General features: G+C 42.0%; 1 pseudogene; it reads right to left on the bottom strand.

The window, feature by feature from the left end:
- Positions 1–3,454: 3,454 nt before the first annotated feature.
- LOC122011090 lies at positions 3,455–16,223 on the bottom strand (annotated as a pseudogene).
- Between the last annotated feature and the right edge of the window lie 2,125 nt (positions 16,224–18,348).

The raw sequence follows: 18,348 nt of genomic DNA, 5'->3' as shown, positions 1-18,348 counted from the left end.
ACAATCTGAAACTTTTCTACATCCTCATATACCTCAGCCACAGGCGGCTGGAATAATAACAATAAATAAAAACAATCACCACGCAGTTTATATAGATATTAAGCCTCTGGCTGTCACAACCACGCAGTTAATAATAGAAATCACAACTATAGTACTCTGACTCGAAATCCACCCTACTCAACTACACTCGTAAAGCTCAAATCCGACGAACTCACCTCTTCTGCCGTCCAGGCAAGCATATAGTAGAATAAATCCAAATCCAAATCCATCGACATAATAAAATCCATACAATGTCCATAAGTAAAATAATCCAAAACATAACAAGTTCAAAACAATCTAGAATAGAAAAGAAACCAAAAGAAAACCAATCATAACCTCGAGGTCTGCAGGGACCAGCAACTGGAACTCTCTCCTGACAGCATCAACCTGAAAATATCAACAATGGAGGCGGGGTGAGTCCAACACTCAGCAGGTACAATTGATATGCAAAGTAAAGAAATAACACCTAACACTAATCATGCGTACAATCTCCTGATATAAAAAAGATAAAAATATGCATCTGAAGTAAACAGGAAAGGAACTGTACTAACCAGGACCTGAGTATAAGGACAAACAGTCCGAGTGGTATAGGAATCCTGTATGCATGTTAAACATAGGTATCAAAACAATATGCAGCATATAAATGCAGCAAGCACAAACACAAGCAATAAATGCATCATGAATATGATGCCAATGATGCGTCCTAGTCACCCCTGACGCCAGTCGATCATCTCACACACAATAGTGAGGCCGAGTGGGTCGGGCTATGACAACCGTGCACTCTATCGTCACTACTCCTGATGAGTGACCGAGTGGACGGGATGCTGTCGGAGTACACCTATCCTCCTACCCCAAATCATAAATGGGGGAGCGCAATGCTCTCATCTCCCGGTACTCAAAGACGGGGAGGAATCCCTGCCGGATAACATGTTGTGTCACACTACCCATGAGCGGACCAACGGTGCCTAACAGAGTCCCTGCTGCAACACACTCAGCCTGAATCGACCACTAACCCATGAGTGGTGGTGTGTGCAGATCCATGTAACTGGCGATGTGCTCAACAATAATGGAGCGGACTATCGCACAACATGCAATCATGCAAATGGTGCATGGCACTAACCACAAAATATCCTGACCTAATCCACATGTATATAAAAATGCATCATAGGTCCACGAATCAAAACAATCCAAAGGTATACTGAAGGTATAAAACCTAGGTCCTGAACATGGTAAAGCATGGTATATCACTACCCCCTATAAGCATGTATAAATAAATAAAGTATACATGAGATGCAAATCAAGCAATCAATCAATCCTGTATCAGATATTGGGTAGTGACTAACCGAAACAAATAAAGGACATAATTAATGCAACATGTTAATTTCATTACTAAGCATATCAAAGATAAAAAGTCAAAAGTACCCGCCTCCGAAAATAGAAAGGTCCAATCTGACTCTGAGATACTCGTCTCGCGTCAAAATCATGTATATTAAACATAAGGTCTAGTTTAGCTAATTCTATCATACCACAAAATTAGCCAAATTAAATGCTAATCCAATTAAATAATAAGTTCATCCTTAATTCCAATATCGACCCATAAACCTATTTCATATTCATCATCATAATAATCCAATTCCAACCTAATTCAATGTATTTACCAAATCTAAAAATCCTCTACAGCATGCATCAAATCCCTACTCCTTACCTCAATTCGTATGTATCACTGTTGATCCAAAAATCAAAGATGTTGGCTGCTGAAACAAGAACAGAGCCGCTGCTGTGGATCACAAAGTTACTGCCCAAACAACACATGTTATGCTAATACACTGCATCAACATCTCCAGATTGCAAGATGAATCAAATTGAAGCCCAACATTTCATACCTAAATCCCAAGCTCATGTTGACGCTCAACTGATCAGAAAACCATTTTAGCCGCAGCAGATTAAAAACCCTATTCTGCCATATAAACCAAATCCAAACACTTATCAATTCCTCCACAACAAAATCTGAGAACAGAACCACAACCTAATTCCAATCAAAGTTAGGGTACAGAGCCTAAAATCTGTGATGAATCAAACCTGTGGCCGGCGACAGTGCTAGGGCACAGTATCGACGAAGCAAACTCAGCGACGGTGCTAGGTCCAGAGACGTCGGCGCTCAGTGGCTGGCACAGAGGAAAGAAGGGAGAATGGCGGCGATGTCTTGTGAGGCGGCGGTGCTGCTCTCGTCGCCGGCGGCAGAGGATCGGCAGCAGGGGAAAGAAAACTGTCGGCACTTCTCCAAGCGGCGTCGGCTGTGGCTAGGGCAACAGTGGCCGGTGCTAGGAACCCCACAGCAAGGGTCTACGACAGAGGAGAAGAAGATCGGGGCTAGGGTCGAAGACGACGGCGTCGACAGAAGGAAGACCGGCGGTTTCTCGCCGGACCAGAGGAGGCGACGTCGGCGGTGACGCTAGGCACAGGGAACTCGGCTTCACAGAAGAGGAGAAAAGGAAGAGGAGGGATCGGCGGAGGAGTTATACGCTCGAGGAAGAGTAACCGCCGCCGGCGGTTAGGGCAAGGAGAGGGCGCGAGCGGCGTCGGGGAGAAGAGGATTCGGGCGCTTGGGTTCGGCGAGAAAGAGGGAACGGTGGAAAAATAAAAGAAAAGACAAAATAAATAAAGAAAAGGAATTAAGAAATTCAACTTTTCCTCATTTAAATGGGTAGCCTAAACAGGCCTTTTCGGGAACCCAAATTTTATCCCCGTTAACTCATCCATACGAGTTCCGAAAAATTCCTGAAAAATTTTCAAAAATTCCGGAAAATTCCCTTATTAATATTCGCCTATTTACCGGTATTTTACATTCTCCCCCACTAATAAAAATTTGGTCCCCAAATTTCATTTCTACCATCAGCAAGTACTAACAACAGATATAAAGTATAAATGTTGAACGGTAAATAAATCAGATACGTCAAGTGAAAAGATGGGGATATCGAGCTCGGATCGTATCCTCAAGCTCCCAAGTAGCCTCCTCGTCCGAATGATGCTGCCATCCGACTTTAACCAGCCAGATAGTGTTGTTCCGCAACTGACGCTCTTTCCGGTCGAGAATCCGTACCGGAACCTCCTCATAAGTAATGTCAGGCTGAACTGGAACTGGAATATCTGCCAGCACATGCGTCAGGTCAGGCACGTATCTCCTCAGCATAGATACGTGGAATACATCGTGCGCGCCTGACAGGGACGGTGGTAGTGCTAGTCGGTAAGCTACTGCTCCGATCCTCTCCAATATCTCGAAAGGACCAATATACCGTGGAGCTAGCTTACCTCTGAGGCCAAATCTCTTCACCCCTTTCGTGGGTGAAACTCGCAGAAATACATGGTCGCCAATAGAGAACTCTAGTGGTCTGCGTCTCCGATCAGCATAACTCTTCTAACGGTCCTGCCCCTCTGACATCCTCCGTCTGATAGTACGGACCAACTCTGCATCCTGCTGAACTCTATGAGGTCCCAACAATTGGGCCTCTCCAACCTCATCCCAAAGGACGGGTGTCCGACAAGGTCTACCATACAACGCCTCAAACGGTGCCATCTGAATAGCCGAATGGAAGCTGTTGTTGTAAGCAAACTCTACTAACGGCAGATGGTCCTCCCAACTGCCTCCAAAATCCATAACACACGACCTCAGCAGGTCCTCTAAAGTCTGAATGGTCCGCTCTGACTATCCATCTGTCTGTGGATGGAAAGCTGTACTCAAACGGAGCTGTGTGCCCAAGGCCTGCTGCAGACTCTGCCAGAATCGAGACGTGAACCGTGGATCTCTATCCGAAATGATACTCAACGGAACACCATGTAATATGATAATCTCCCGACAATACAGATCTGCCAATCGATCCAGGGGATCAGTCCTCCGGATCGCTAAGAAGTGTGCGGATTTGGTTAATCGATCTACGATTACCCAAATCGCGTCATGGCCTCGTCGTGTCCTCGGCAAACCCACCACGAAGTAATCCTGCAGGTCTCTGGTGTTCAGCCTTCACCTGCTGACAGACAAGATATCTAGCTACGAAATCCGTGATGTCTTTCTTCATACCGTTCCACCAGTAGGAACGCCTCAAGTCTCGATACATGCGGGTCCCGCCTGGATGGATCGTAAATCGAGAACGGTGCGCCTCCTGAAGTAGCTCCTGTAAAACCGGATGAGACTGAGGTACGCATAATCTGCCTCGGAAGTATATAACACCCTCCTCATCTTGTGTAAACTTGGTCTGCTCTCCGGAAGCTATCTAACTGCCAATGAACTGACAATGCTGATCACCAGCCTGAGCCTCTCGGATCTTCATCCTGATCGACGACTGAGCAACCATGGTAACCAAAATACCCTGCTCTGTAGATCCCTGCTCCTCAAGATCTAACTCAGAGAAACTCTGAATCAAGTCCGTGACTGAAGTCCGGTGGCAAGCCAAAGTCCCTCTGGACTTCCTGCTGAGTGCATCGGCAACCACATTAGCTTTCCCCGGGTGGTAGCTAATGGTACAATCATAGTCCTTCAAGAACTCCATCCATCTCCTCTGTCAGAGATTAAGCTCCTTCTGAGTGAAAATATATTTGAGACTCTTATGATCAGTGAGAATCTCAAATGTAATACCGTATAAATGATGGCGCCAAATCTTCAATGCATAAATGATGGCGGCTAACTCCATGTCATGAACTGGGTAGTTCTTCTCATGCTCCTTCAACTGACGAGAAGCATAAGAGACTACTCTACCATGCTGCATCAGAACAGCGCCCAAACCCTGTAGAGACGCGTCGGTGTAGAGTACAAATCCATCCTCTCCAGAAGGTAAAACCAAAACTGGAGCCGACACTAATCTCCGCTTCAGCTCCTGGAAGCTGGTCTCGCAATCCTCGGATCATATGAACTTCACGCCTTTCCTGGTAAGACGTGTCAGCGGCATAGCAATACGCGAAAAACCCTCGACAAAACGTCGGTAATATCCAGCCAATCCCAGAAAACTGCGGATCTCCTGAACTGATTTCGGCTGCTCCCAACTAGTGACAGCCTCGATCTTCTGAGGATCAACTGAAATACCTCTGCTAGAAACCACGTGTCCAAGAAAACCAACTGAGGATAACCAGAATGAACTTCGCGTACAGCTGATGTCGTCTAAGAATCTCCAAGACTATACGAAGATGCTGTGCATGCTCCTCCTCGGAGTGCGAATAGACCAATATGTCATCAATGAAAACGATAACAAACTGATCCAGATACTCAAGAAAAATGCGGTTCATCAAGTCCATAAACACCGCTGGAGCATTGGTAAGCCCAAATGGCATTACCAAAAACTCATAATGACCGTATCTGGTACGGAAAGCTGTCTTCTGGATATCTGAGTCTCTGACCCTCAACTGATGATATCCGGATCGCAGATCAATCTTAGAATACACTGATGTACCTCTGAGCTGATCAAACAAATCCTCGATCCGTGGTAAAGGATATTTATTTCTGACGGTCACTGCATTCAGCTGTCTGTAGTCAATACATAACCTCATGGTGCCGTCCTTTTTCTTGACAAATAATACCGGAGAACCCCATGGTGAAACACTAGGGCGATAAACCCTATCCAAAAGCTCCGGAGTTGAACCTTCACTGCTCAACTCTTTCGTGACATACGATACGAGCTGATGTCGGCGGTTCCGAATTAGCTCTATAGCGAACTCCACCGGCCTTCGGGAGGCAAACCAGCTCCTCCGAAATACATCCGGGTACTCCTGACTACGTAAACGCCGAGAGCTACGCCCTCAGATCGATCAAAGATAACAGAAACCATGACACCGTGGAGACAGTACCGAATCGCTGAAATAATCGAGATGCCGTCGTCTCTAATGCCAGTGAAACTCCACGAGGGTTGGTTCGGAGGCTGGAAGGTGACCACCCTCGTCTGGCAATCAACGGTAGCATGATATACTGATAGCCAATCCATGCCAAGAATGATATCAAACTCGATCATCTCCAATACTAGAAGATCTACCGTAAGTGTCATGTTGCCAAAGTCTAACGGGCAACCTCTGATCTCCTGGGTGACGTCTAATGTATCACCGGACGGTAGGGAGACAGTCAATCGCTGCAATCTAACAGTAGGTAATCTACTAATCTCCCGCATAAAGGTACGTGATATAAAAGAGTGCGAGCTACCAGTATCAATCAATATATCAGCGGAAAATGCATAAATGGAAATCGTACCGCGGAAAACGGATCCGTCGGCCCGTTGTGCATCCTCCCTGGTAATCGCATGAACTCGTCCAGTCTCTGGCGGAGGAGGAGGAGGTAACATTGCCAGTGGCTGCTGCGGCTGGCCAGAAGCCTGCCACTGAGGTGCTGCTGGACTATGTGCCAGATAAGACTGAGAGGATGGTGACTGATACTATGCAGCTGGCTGGGACTGAGTCTGATACTGCCCATGAGTCGGATAATAAGGTCCTGGAACAGAACTCTGGGGTGCAATGGAAGCACTGGAGTACTCCTGTCCAAGCATGCCAAATGCTGCTGCTGAGGGAGCTGCTCCCTGCTGACGCTGTGAGGAATGGGCTTTCTGCCCTCCTCGATATGCCCCTGACTGACTAGACTATCCCCTCTGACCTGACCCTCCGGAAGCCGTGTGCTGAGCCTTCAGCTGACAATCTCGGCTCTGGTGCCCAGGCAGTTTGCAATAAAAGCAAACTGGCTGTCCCAGAGAGCAAGCTGAGGTGAGGTGATCTCTGGATCCACATCTGAAACAATGAGTATCACCGGAAGGTGGTTGCCGGTTCTGTTGAGAAAACCGGGAACGTCCTGAAGAAGACCGCCCTGACTTCTGAGGCCTACGAGACGCCCCAGAAGTACTCTGACCTGACCGTCTGCGACTACTCTGATGTTGTCCTGTCGCCTGTGACTGCTAGATCTACCCTGATGTCTGACCCGTATACTTCCTTTTCCTGTCCGGATATTCTGTCTGCTGAGCTAACTCTATTATCAAAGCTCGAGCCAGTGCATCAGAGTAAGATGTGATCCCTAAACCGACAAGCCGTACATGCAGATAACCATCCAGTCCCTGAATAAACTGCATCATGCGAGTTCTGTCCTCCGCAACTAGCTCTGGACAAAACTGAGCCAAACGGAGGAATTCAGTATTATACTCGGTCACTGAGCGGTTATTCTGCCTCAGACTCATAAAATCCTGTCGGCGAGCCATCTGATAAGACAGTGGAAAGAAGCGGCTCTCAAAAGCCTCTCTGAACCTAGTCCACGTGACGTTACACTCACCAATAATAGAACGCTGAGTAATCCACCAGGCATTAGCTTCATCCCGTAAATGGTAGGCAGCCAGCTCTGCTTTCTCCCACTCGGAGCAAGGCATATAGAAGAAAATCTGCTCCATAGTCTCTATCCATGACAGAGCCATACTCGGATCGAGATCTTCGCGGAAAAGAGTGAAACGAGTCTTCATCGACTCAGCTAATGCTGGAATCCTAGCCCGTGCAATGACAATATCAGTGAGCTGTGTCGGGACGGCTGCAGGAGCTGGCGGAAACACTGGAGCTGGTGCTACAGGTGGTACTGGTGCATAAACCGGAGGAGGTACTCCCGGTGCTGCTGGGTAAACTGGAGCAAAAGCCGTCGGTGGTACTGCCAGGGGAATAAAAGTGGCCACAGCTGGAGGTACGGTAGGTAATGGTACCGGATGCGGAGAAGCCGGTATCCCTAATGCAGGTGCTGCTGGGTACACCATATGTACTGGGGGCACAGGGGCTGCTGGTGCCGGATACACAATAGATCCAAGTGGCGGTGGTACCGAATACGCTGTAGGCTGCGCTGGAGCATATGTCGGGTACGTCAATGGTACCCCTGATGGTACCGGAACTACTGCAGGAATAGGTACGCTCGGCACAACCGAGGTGGGTACCTTTATAGGAGCCGTCGGGGTATGAGAGCCCAACGTGCCCGCAGCATGCTGAGTCTATCCCTGACTGACAGGCTCACTAACAGTGGGCATCTCTGGCATATCCAGAGATCCCGTGGTCCTCGCACGTGGTCGTCCAGCACCACGTCTCGCAGCAATTCGAGTAGATCGTCTCATATCAGTTAAATTAAATTACAGATATTACTACAAGTATAAAAATCATAAAACAAACATCATACCTATTTGTTGTCTGGAGATGTTCCATCGCTGTCCAGTCCCCAACTTTTGACCTCAAATTCTGAACGAGAATATCGTCGGAAATCCAAATAAATCCGAAACGGAAATCCGAAACATAACCATATCGAAAATCCGAAAATGCCCAGTTTTCCTGGCAAACCTGGCTAACCAAATACCCAGAATACCAACAACAGGTATCCGATAAATCTCCAGAACACCAAAAGCAGGTATCATAACCCGCTCTGATACCAATAAATTGGTATCAAATTAATCTCGAAAATCCATAATATAAAAATCCAACAAGTATCGCTAAACTTGGCGCTCTGATACTAAGTAAATAAATTGATATCAGGTTATCCCAAACATCCAAAATACGAAAACAAAAGATCGTATAACTATGTTCTGATACCACTAAATTGTCACGCCCCAGAGGAGTCCCTGTCCGAGAAAATTTCGGCAGCATCTCCCCTGTACGGTGGACAATCTGAAACTTTTCTACATCCTCATATACCTCAGCCACAAGCGGCTGGAATAATAACAATAAATAAAAACAATCACGACGCAGTTTATATAGATATTCAGCCTCTGGCTGTCGCAACCACGCAGTTAATAATAGTAATCACAACTATAGTATTCTGACTCGAAATCCACCCTACTCAACTACACTCGTAAAGCTCAAATCCGACGAACTCATCTCTTCTGCCGTCCAGGCAGGCATGTAGTAGAATAAATCCAAATCCAAATCCATCGACATAATAAAATCCATACAATGTCCATAAGTAAAATAATCCAAAACATAACAAGTTCAAAATAATCTAGAACAGAAAAGAAACCAAAAGAAAACCAATCATATCCTCGAGGTCTGCAGGGACCAGCAACTGGAACTCTCTCCTGACAGCATCAACCTGAAAATATCAACAATGGAGGCGGGGTGAGTCCAACACTCAGCAGGTACAATTGATATGCAAAATAAAGAAATAACACCTAACACTAATCATGTGTACAGTCTCCTGATATAAGAAAGATAAAAATATGCATCTGAAGTAAACAGGAGAGGAAATGTACTAACCAGGACCTGAGTATAAGGACAAACAGTCCGAGTGGTATAGGAATCCTGTATGCATGTCAAACATAGGTATCCAAACAATATGCAGCATATAAATGCAGCAAGCACAAACACAAGCAATAAATGCATCATGCATATGATGCCAATGATGCGTCCTAGTCACCCCTGACGCCAATCGATCATCTCACACACAATAGTGAGGCCGAGTGGGTAGGGCTGTGACAACCGTGCACTCTGTCGTCACTACTCCTGATGAGTGACCGAGTGGACGGGATGCTGTCGGAGTACACCTATCCTCCTACCCCAAATAATAAATGGGGGAGCGCAATGCTCTCATCTCCCGGTACTCAAAGACGGGGAGGAATCCCTGCCGGATAACACGTTGTGTCACACTACCCATGAGCGGACCAACGGTGCCTAACAGAGTCCCTGCTGCAACACACTCAGCCTGAATCGACCACTAACCCATGAGTGGTGGTGTGTGCAGATCCATGTAACTGGCGATGTGCTCAACAATAATGGAGCGGACTATCGCACAGCATGCAATCATGCAAATGGTGCATGGCACTAACCACAAAATATCCTAACCTAATCCACATGTATATAAAAATGCATCATAGGTCCACGAATCAAAACAATCCAAAGGTACACAGAAGGTATAAAACCTAGGTCCTGAACATGGTAAAGCATGATATATCACTACCCCCTATAAGCATGTATAAACAAATAAAGTATACATGGGATGCAAATCAAGCAATCAATCAATCCTGTATCAGATATTGGGTAGTGACTAACCGAAACAAATAAAGGACATAATTAATGCAACATGTTAATTTCATTACTAAGCATATCAAAGATAAAAAGTCAAAAGTACCCGCCTCCGAAAATAGAAAGGTCCAATCTGACTCTGAGATACTCGTCTCGCGTCAAAATCCTGTATATTAAACATAAGGTCTAGTTTAGCTAATTCTATCATACCACAAAATTAGCCAAATTAAATGCTAATCCAATTAAATAATAAGTTCATCCTTAATTCCAATATCGACCCATAAACCTATTTCATATTCATCATCATAATAATCCAATTCCAACCTATTTCAATGTATTTACCAAATCTAAAAATCCTCTACAGCATGCATCAAATCCCTACTCCTTACCTCAATTCGTATGTATCACTGTTGATCCAAAAATCAAAGATGTTGGCTGCTGAAACAAGATCAGAGCCGCTGCTGGGGATCACAAAGTTACAGCCCAAACAACACATGTTATGCTAATACACTGCATCAACATCACCAGATTGCAAGATGAATCAAATTGAAGCCCAACATTTCATACCTAAATCCCAAGCTCCTGTTGACGCTCAACTGATCAGAAAACCAATTTAGCCGCAGCAGATTAAAAACCCTATTCTGCCATATAAACAAAATCCAAACACTTATCAATTCCTCCACAACAAAATCTGAGAACAGAACCACAACCTAATTCCAATCAAAGTTAGGGTACAGAGCCTAAAATCTGTGATGAATCGAACCTGTGGCCGGCGACAGTGCTAGGGCACAGTATCGGCGAAGCAAACTCGTCGACGGTGCTAGGTCCAGAGACGTCGGCGCTCAGTGGCTGGCACAGAGGAAAGAAGGGAGAATGGCGGCGATGTCTCGTGAGGCGGCGGTGCTGCTCTCGTCGCCGGCGGCAGAGGATCGGCAGCAGAGGAAGGAAAACTGTCGGCACTTCTCCAGGTGGCGTCGGCTGTGACTAGGGCAACAGTGGACGGTGCTAGGAACCCCACAGCAAGGGGCTACGGCAGAGGAGAAGAAGATCGGGGCTAGGGTCGAAGACGACGGCGTCGACAGAAGGAAGACCGGCGGTTTCTCGCCGGACCAGAGGAGGCGGCGTCGGCGGTGACGCTAGGCACAGGGAACTCGGCTTCACAGAAGAGGAGAAAAGGAAGAGGAGGGCTCGGCGGAGGAGTTGTATGCTCGAGGAAGAGTAACCGCCGCCGGTGGTTAGGGCAAGGAGAGGGCGCGGGCGGCATCGGGGAGAAGAGGATTCGGGCGCTTGGGTTCGGCGAGAAAGAGGGAATGGCGGAAAAATAAAAGAAAAGGCAAAATAAATAAAGAAAAGGAATTAAGAAATTCAACTTTTCCTTATTTAAATGGGTAGCCTAAACAGGCCTTTTCGGGAACCCAAATTTTATCCCCGTTAACTCGTCCATACGAGTTCCGAAAAATTCCCGAAAAATTTCCAAAAATTCCGGAAAATTTCCTTATTAATATTCGCCTATTTTTCAGTATTTTACACTTTGTCAGTATATTTTATTTGTAGCTTGCATTTTTACAAGAATATAGTAGTATGTTACTATCATTCTTGCATTATATGAATTGTTTCTTTCCAAAGATTTCAGGAAGAAGAATTATAGTGAATTACCCAACAGTACGATCAAGAATCGTGGGTCTTGGAGTTAGAGTCGACATAGGCTCTGAACCAAGTAACCACCTGAGTCACCTATCTTTCTTTTGCTATCTTATTTTCTGCTGCTTAATTTGATATTTGCTTTACAAATTGATATGAAAAGAAAATTTTTGATGGGTGATATTCACTCCCCCCCTCTATCGCTTCATTTCGATACATCAATTGGTATTAGAGCGGGTCACTCTGAATTTACTTAACAATTTTTCGAGCAATTTTAAAAAACTTTTTTTATCTTTAAATATATTTTATTTAGATATACTTTTTTTTTAACTCGCACTACTAATCCCAAGATGAGAGTCTTGAAAATTTTCATCTATTAATTCTTTGATTGTAAGAATGTCAAACTCCTACCAAGAGGCTATAGCACTGTTTGCCCCCTACTGTTCAATGGGGAAAACTTCAACTACTGGAAAAATAGGATGGAGTGCTACCTCAAGTCCGACATCAAGCTCTGGTTCACAACTAAAATGATACACACCTCCAATAGAAGACGGAAAAAACATAGAACTAGAAGACCGGACTTCTCCAATGATCAAGAAGGCACAATTGAAATACAAGGTGATTAACACCATCCAGTGCGGGCTGACTATGGAAGAACTGAATCAAGTCAGGCTCTACAAGAATGCAAAGGAACTTTGGGATCACCTGGTAAAACTACATGAGGGAACCGATGAATCAAAGTTAAATAAAAGAGATCTTTTATTAAATAATTTATTTAATATTAAAATACTTCCCAGAGAAACACTACAACAAAAATATTAAAAGACAATGGTTAAAAACTGCTGTTGTAGGCCCTTTAAAACCGTTATAATTGCCAGTGTTATTAAAAGTGGGGGGGCTACGACAACGGTTTTAAACCATTGTCTTTGAATGAAAAGACAACAGTTTTGCAATGATTTTAAACCATTGTCTTTGAATTAAAAGACAACGGTTTAAAATCATTGTTATTTAGAGCATTTTTCTGCCAGTTACAATCGTTTTTGGGGCTATGACAACGGTTTTTAACCGTTTTCTTTGAGGGTGATAGACAACAATAATGATTTTAAACCGTTATCTTTTAAATTATTATCTTTTAATACCAATATATTAGATTTTAATTTAAATATATAATAAAGAATCATAATCAAGAAAGAATATTCCCCACATCAATATCATTCAAAATGTTAGTTATACATGAATTACAATCACAAAAGAAGAAACATATCTCATGTTCAAATAAAATTTATCCCAATACAAATAAACAAATAAACTCTATTTACAACTAATGAATAATAGCGAAAAGACTAGAAACTTTTAATAGTGGTTCATGCCATATAGGATTGCACTTAATTATTATCAACTCAAGTCCCATCACAATCTTCAACTTGTAGGATTTCATTGGGCTCCTCTTTCTCACTTGCTTATTTTTTCATACCAACCTTTTCCAATATGAAGTTGGTGCTGAAGACTTGATAAAGTGCTTGGATGAGAATGAGAAGGGAGATGAGGAGGCAAGCCAAGCCAACCTTGAGGGAAAAGGTCACCCTGTCTGTGTCCTCTTTGGCAAACTCCCACACTTCCATCATCAATTTCCTCATTGGTATCATGGCTTTGCCATTATGATCCTTCGTAGACTTCTTCATGCTTTCTGATTGTGGTGTTGCGTTTGGCGGTAAGCAAATGTTGATCTGAATACTGCTACCTTTCTTTCTGTTCATTGTAGTTCTACATGTAAGAAAACAGCATCGATAGCACACGTATACAAGAAAAGTTAAAAAAAATAGAAGTCTAACTATATATCTTACCTGAAGAATAGGGTGATTGTTGATGTATATGAAGCTAGCTCTTTGTTGGTGCTAAAATGAGTGAATGGAGAGATCGACATCGGAGAGCATTTAAAGAGAATTGGTAGATGAGATCATGTTAGTGCAAGTGTATGAATACAGTGGGGTAGTATCTAAATTTTAGCTTAATGTGGAGAATGATACCTGTTAATAATAGAAAGAAAGATGCATTTAGTAAACATGCATAGACATAATTTGATGATGTGGTCATGGATGCTTGAGAACAAAATAATGTATTACAGATAGAGAATTAGAATCATGAATGTGTGGTTTGCCATTGACGAAACATTAATTAATTAGCTAGCTACTTTTTGCTCAGCATGGTTCCATCACCGTGCCTCCTCAAAGCATGTGGAATAACAAGACAAATAGTATTTATATCTAGAACAAAGAGTTATACCTCTTTGTGGCAGATGGAAGTGGCAAGGCGAGCTTAGCCAATAGCCACAAAGACCAAGATTTCCTACAAAATTGTGCAAAAAGTAGAAAAAAATGTTAATTAAAAAGTCCTAATGATCAACCTCAGAAATGAGAACATGAGAGATTAACATGCTATGCAATGAGCAACAGAAGATGAATTCTTAAAAAGGAACTAATGATCAACCTCATTCATCCTTCTCCTTGTCAATCAAGAAGGACTTAACCTCATAAATAGTATTAAGTATCCTTATATATTCAATAGTCTCAATTAGAAATAACAATGTTTGATAACCACAGAATGAAAAGAAAATCATGTTGATTTTTTTCCCATTTATTATCAATAGAATGTTATGTAAATGCCAAATGCATCATTTTCCTTTCCTACCAAATAGAATTCATACATTAGAAACCTAAATTCTTTATGAATGAATTTACTCGGCAGACATTAAAGCAAACATCATATCGAATTCATATACTAATAATGATTACTTTGATATCTTCAAATGAGCACCCTTTTAGAAAGAATCCACATTTTTAAGATTGACAAAAAGTTGTACAACAAATACTTTCTATGAGGCTGGATCAAATAGCTCATTTAGCCTGAACAATTCAGATAATTGTGAGTAAAGTTGGATGAAATAGATTTAAAAAAAATAAAATCAAGCTAAGAGAGTAAAGTTGTGAGTATGTTCAGGAAAAAGTGTGAATTCAGATATACTATATAACCAGTAAATACACAGATGAAAGCAGAGTCAAGGTGAACGAAGATACCAAATTGTAATAAATAGTCAAGATAACTAGTTATTTTTGAAGTCTAGTTATAATTCACATAATATGGAGAAATTAAGAGGAGCAATGGTCTGATATATGTCAGTGTTTATAGATAGCAACATAGAAAAATAATTTTGTATAAACTAGAATCTAACACATCCTGAAATACTATAAACCAATAGGCATGATTCTTCAGTTCATATAACATACTAAATACACACCCATCGGTATGAAGGAAAAGTTTGCTATTCTCTTCTCAATTGTTCGGATGATTTTGTCTTGTCCTCTTCTAAGAAACATGTCAGCACTTGTCCGCACCCTGGAAGACATTGTTACACTTTAAGATGATTAACTAGCAGCCAGGTGATAAAAGAGACAGGGAAATGAAATATAAACCTGCTATCTTTACTCCAACCTGTCACACTATCTACAACTATTGACTTCTGCATGTGAGGCTTTGCTAATTCAATAAGGTACTCACTCTTTCTGGAACTGATTAGCACATATAAAATAGCTATTATCACTTATCAAAGACATGAATAACATTAAAAACCATGCAAACGATATAACATGCGTAGGTGACTAGACAGCACTTGAGAGAAAATAAAGGTCATAGGAACAAATAACAGGATGATAACAATTAAGGAAGTTAACATTTTTTCATAAAAAAAAAGGAAGCTAAGATTTGTCTCTTGAACCCATGTTATTATACCTTAATGGCGGATGGAGCAATAAGTGTACACAACAACTTTATTATGCTATGTAGGATTTCATTGAACTCCTCTTTCTCACTTGCTTATTCAATGAATATAACTTATCAGACAACTACACTTCAACCTGCAAAGAACAAGGAGGAATCCAACTACAGTGCACCTAAAGAAAGAACAACTGGTTTTTGAGCACAGTAATGTAGAGATCACAAGAGTACCCAATAGAATTCAACAAACAATGAATTCATAGAGACATAACACAAACTGCTTGATGAATTTACACATACCTTCACAATCTAACTTCTGCAGCAGTGGATTTAGCTTTACAAATACACAATCAAAAGAAAGAAGAATCTTACTTCAAAAGTAGTTGCATGTCTAGACCAGGGTAACTGATTTCGATGGCAGGGGAATGTCCAAGAGTGGAAAAGATGTTGAGGCAATTGACGAAGAGCCCCAAGAACACGTTGAACCTTTGTCATCCTTCTGTTTCATACTAGTATGCAAGAAACAACTGCCGAGAAACAAAGCCACCATTTTAATCCCAGTAAACATCAAAGTTTATGCCAAAAGATGCAAATTTTAATTTGTTTTTCATCGATTAGGGTACCTTACGCTTCAAGTACACCCTGGCCAGAAGGCAACCAAACTCCTCCACAATGATGACGAGTTCATGTTCGGAGATCTCGACCACAACATCCTCATGAGGAAGCAAGTAAGATGAAACCCTAACGAGTAAGCAGAGGAAAGAGGCGAAGGGGGACATGAACCTGATGACGCTTCCACCAAGAGCGTCGACTATGCCCTAGACGTAGTCAAGCTAGCAAACAAGGTCAGGTGAGTTCCCGTCACTGGCACGTGTTTTAGTGAACGAATTCATCACCTTCCTCCAACTCCTCTCCACTTAACAATTTGTAGAGAGGGGTTCGCCATAGAGGGGTTGAATGAAGATGCTTAGGGTTTCAGCAGCAGAAGCATGAAGTGATCATATGGGGAGAGGGAAATAAAAATGGATAAGGGTTCAGGAAGGCTAAGGGGGAAAACACGGCGCCAAAAGTTTTTCGGAGAGAGGGAAAAATAGCCAAAAAATAAAGTCAAAGACAATGGTTTTAATAAACTGTTGTTGTAGCCCCTAGAAAAGCGCTTAAAGACAACGGTTTTAGATAACCGTTGTAAAATGCGTTGTTGATTTTAAAAAAAGTTGCTCAACAACAACGGTTTTCATAAAACTGTTGTCTTTTGTATTTTTTGGGAGCTCAAAGACAATGGTTTTAGATAAAACCATTGTCTTTTACCAAATTTACAACAGTTTCTTCTAAAATCGTTTTCTTTATGGTGTTATCGTTTAACATTTTTGTTGTAGTGAAACGGGCACCCAACTACACCCGTGACTCAGAGATATCCTCAACGGCTTCCATCTGATTGGACACCACCTAGAGAACCGCAATATAATAAGGTATGCACTAAACGCCTTCCTACGGAACGCTTTGTGGGCATCAATAATAGATACTTACAAAGTTTCAATGGATCTTTCAATTCTTAAGTTAGACAAATTATTTTGTAAATTAGAATTATATGAACATTCTAACTTGAGTCAAGTTGAGAAAGGAATTGTACTATATGTAGGACCAAGCAAGGAGACCAAAATAAGAACAAAGAATGATCAGAAAGTGAGTCAGACACAGACTCAATAAATGAAGAAGAACTGGTCAACATGACCTGAAGACTGTCGACAAGGAAGAAGTTCAAGAGGAGCACCACGAAGGTATTGGTCAACCAGACTCAAAACAAATCATAAATAATTTGTTACGGATGCAACAAGAAAGGACATTTCAAACATGAATATCCAAACTGGAAGGAGGAAAAGCCTAAGTTGACAAGAATGAAGAAAACTCTCTAAGAAATGTGGGATGAGTCATCATCTGAGGAGATCGACGTGAAAGAATCGAAGCACTCGAGCCATCTTGTCTTCATGGCAAGAAATGAAGATTTTGAGATTGAGGAAGAGTACAAGTCCAAGATTGTTATCGAGTCGGAGAGAAGCCACGGATCTGTATCCGATTCTGAATGTCCCAATATGATAACTTTTTATTCCAAGACAAATTTACTTAAAGTAGTTAAATGTTTGTTTAAAAGATTAACAAAGTCTGAGGAACATAATAACTTACTACTTACAAAAATTGACCACCTTAAGGAGCAAGTTAACTTAAGTGACTCGACTAACCAAATTCAAGTTGGAATTCCAACTAAAGTTGCAAAACTTGAGGAAGAAATTGCAAATTGAAAGGTCAAGTGGAGGACTCAAGAAAATATTAGAAAAGTTTGAATTGGGATCCAAGTGTCTAAATATGGTACTTGGATTGCAATGAGCCATCTATAATAAATTCGGACTTGGCTATAACCCAAATCAAACCAACAAACTATATGTCATTAATTAGTCAAAATATTAGAAATCAAGTCCAAGCATGAGTTCCTAAAACATGATTAACCAAACCAATTAAATCAAACCAATATTTGATCCATAAAAGTCAAATTCATTTCTTAGATAGACAATATCTAAGTTATAACTGAGGAGTATCAAATAGAAAGATTATTCAACCTACTTGATTAACTAAATGTGTATGTTTAGGTTTAGATTTATTTTCTACTTAGTTTAGAACGGTTAGGTAAAGAGGTTTACCAAACCCTAATAACATAGCATCATAATGGATTGGGATGATAGTACAGTAAGGAAACTTTATCGAATGCATGTCTAGGCTGAATCTTGTGTATTCTGCCTGCTGCACTAGACCTAATGGATCTGGCTAAAGCTACCCCAGTCAAACGTCAGCTAATTAGACCAAAACCTAGCATTAAGTTCTTTGGACAGGATTAATTTAGAAAGTATTCAA

This window comes from Zingiber officinale, chromosome 8A (genome assembly GCF_018446385.1).
Source record: "Zingiber officinale cultivar Zhangliang chromosome 8A, Zo_v1.1, whole genome shotgun sequence".
Classification (NCBI taxonomy): Eukaryota; Viridiplantae; Streptophyta; class Magnoliopsida; order Zingiberales; family Zingiberaceae; genus Zingiber; species Zingiber officinale.
This window is presented reverse-complemented; position numbering and strand designations above follow the sequence as displayed.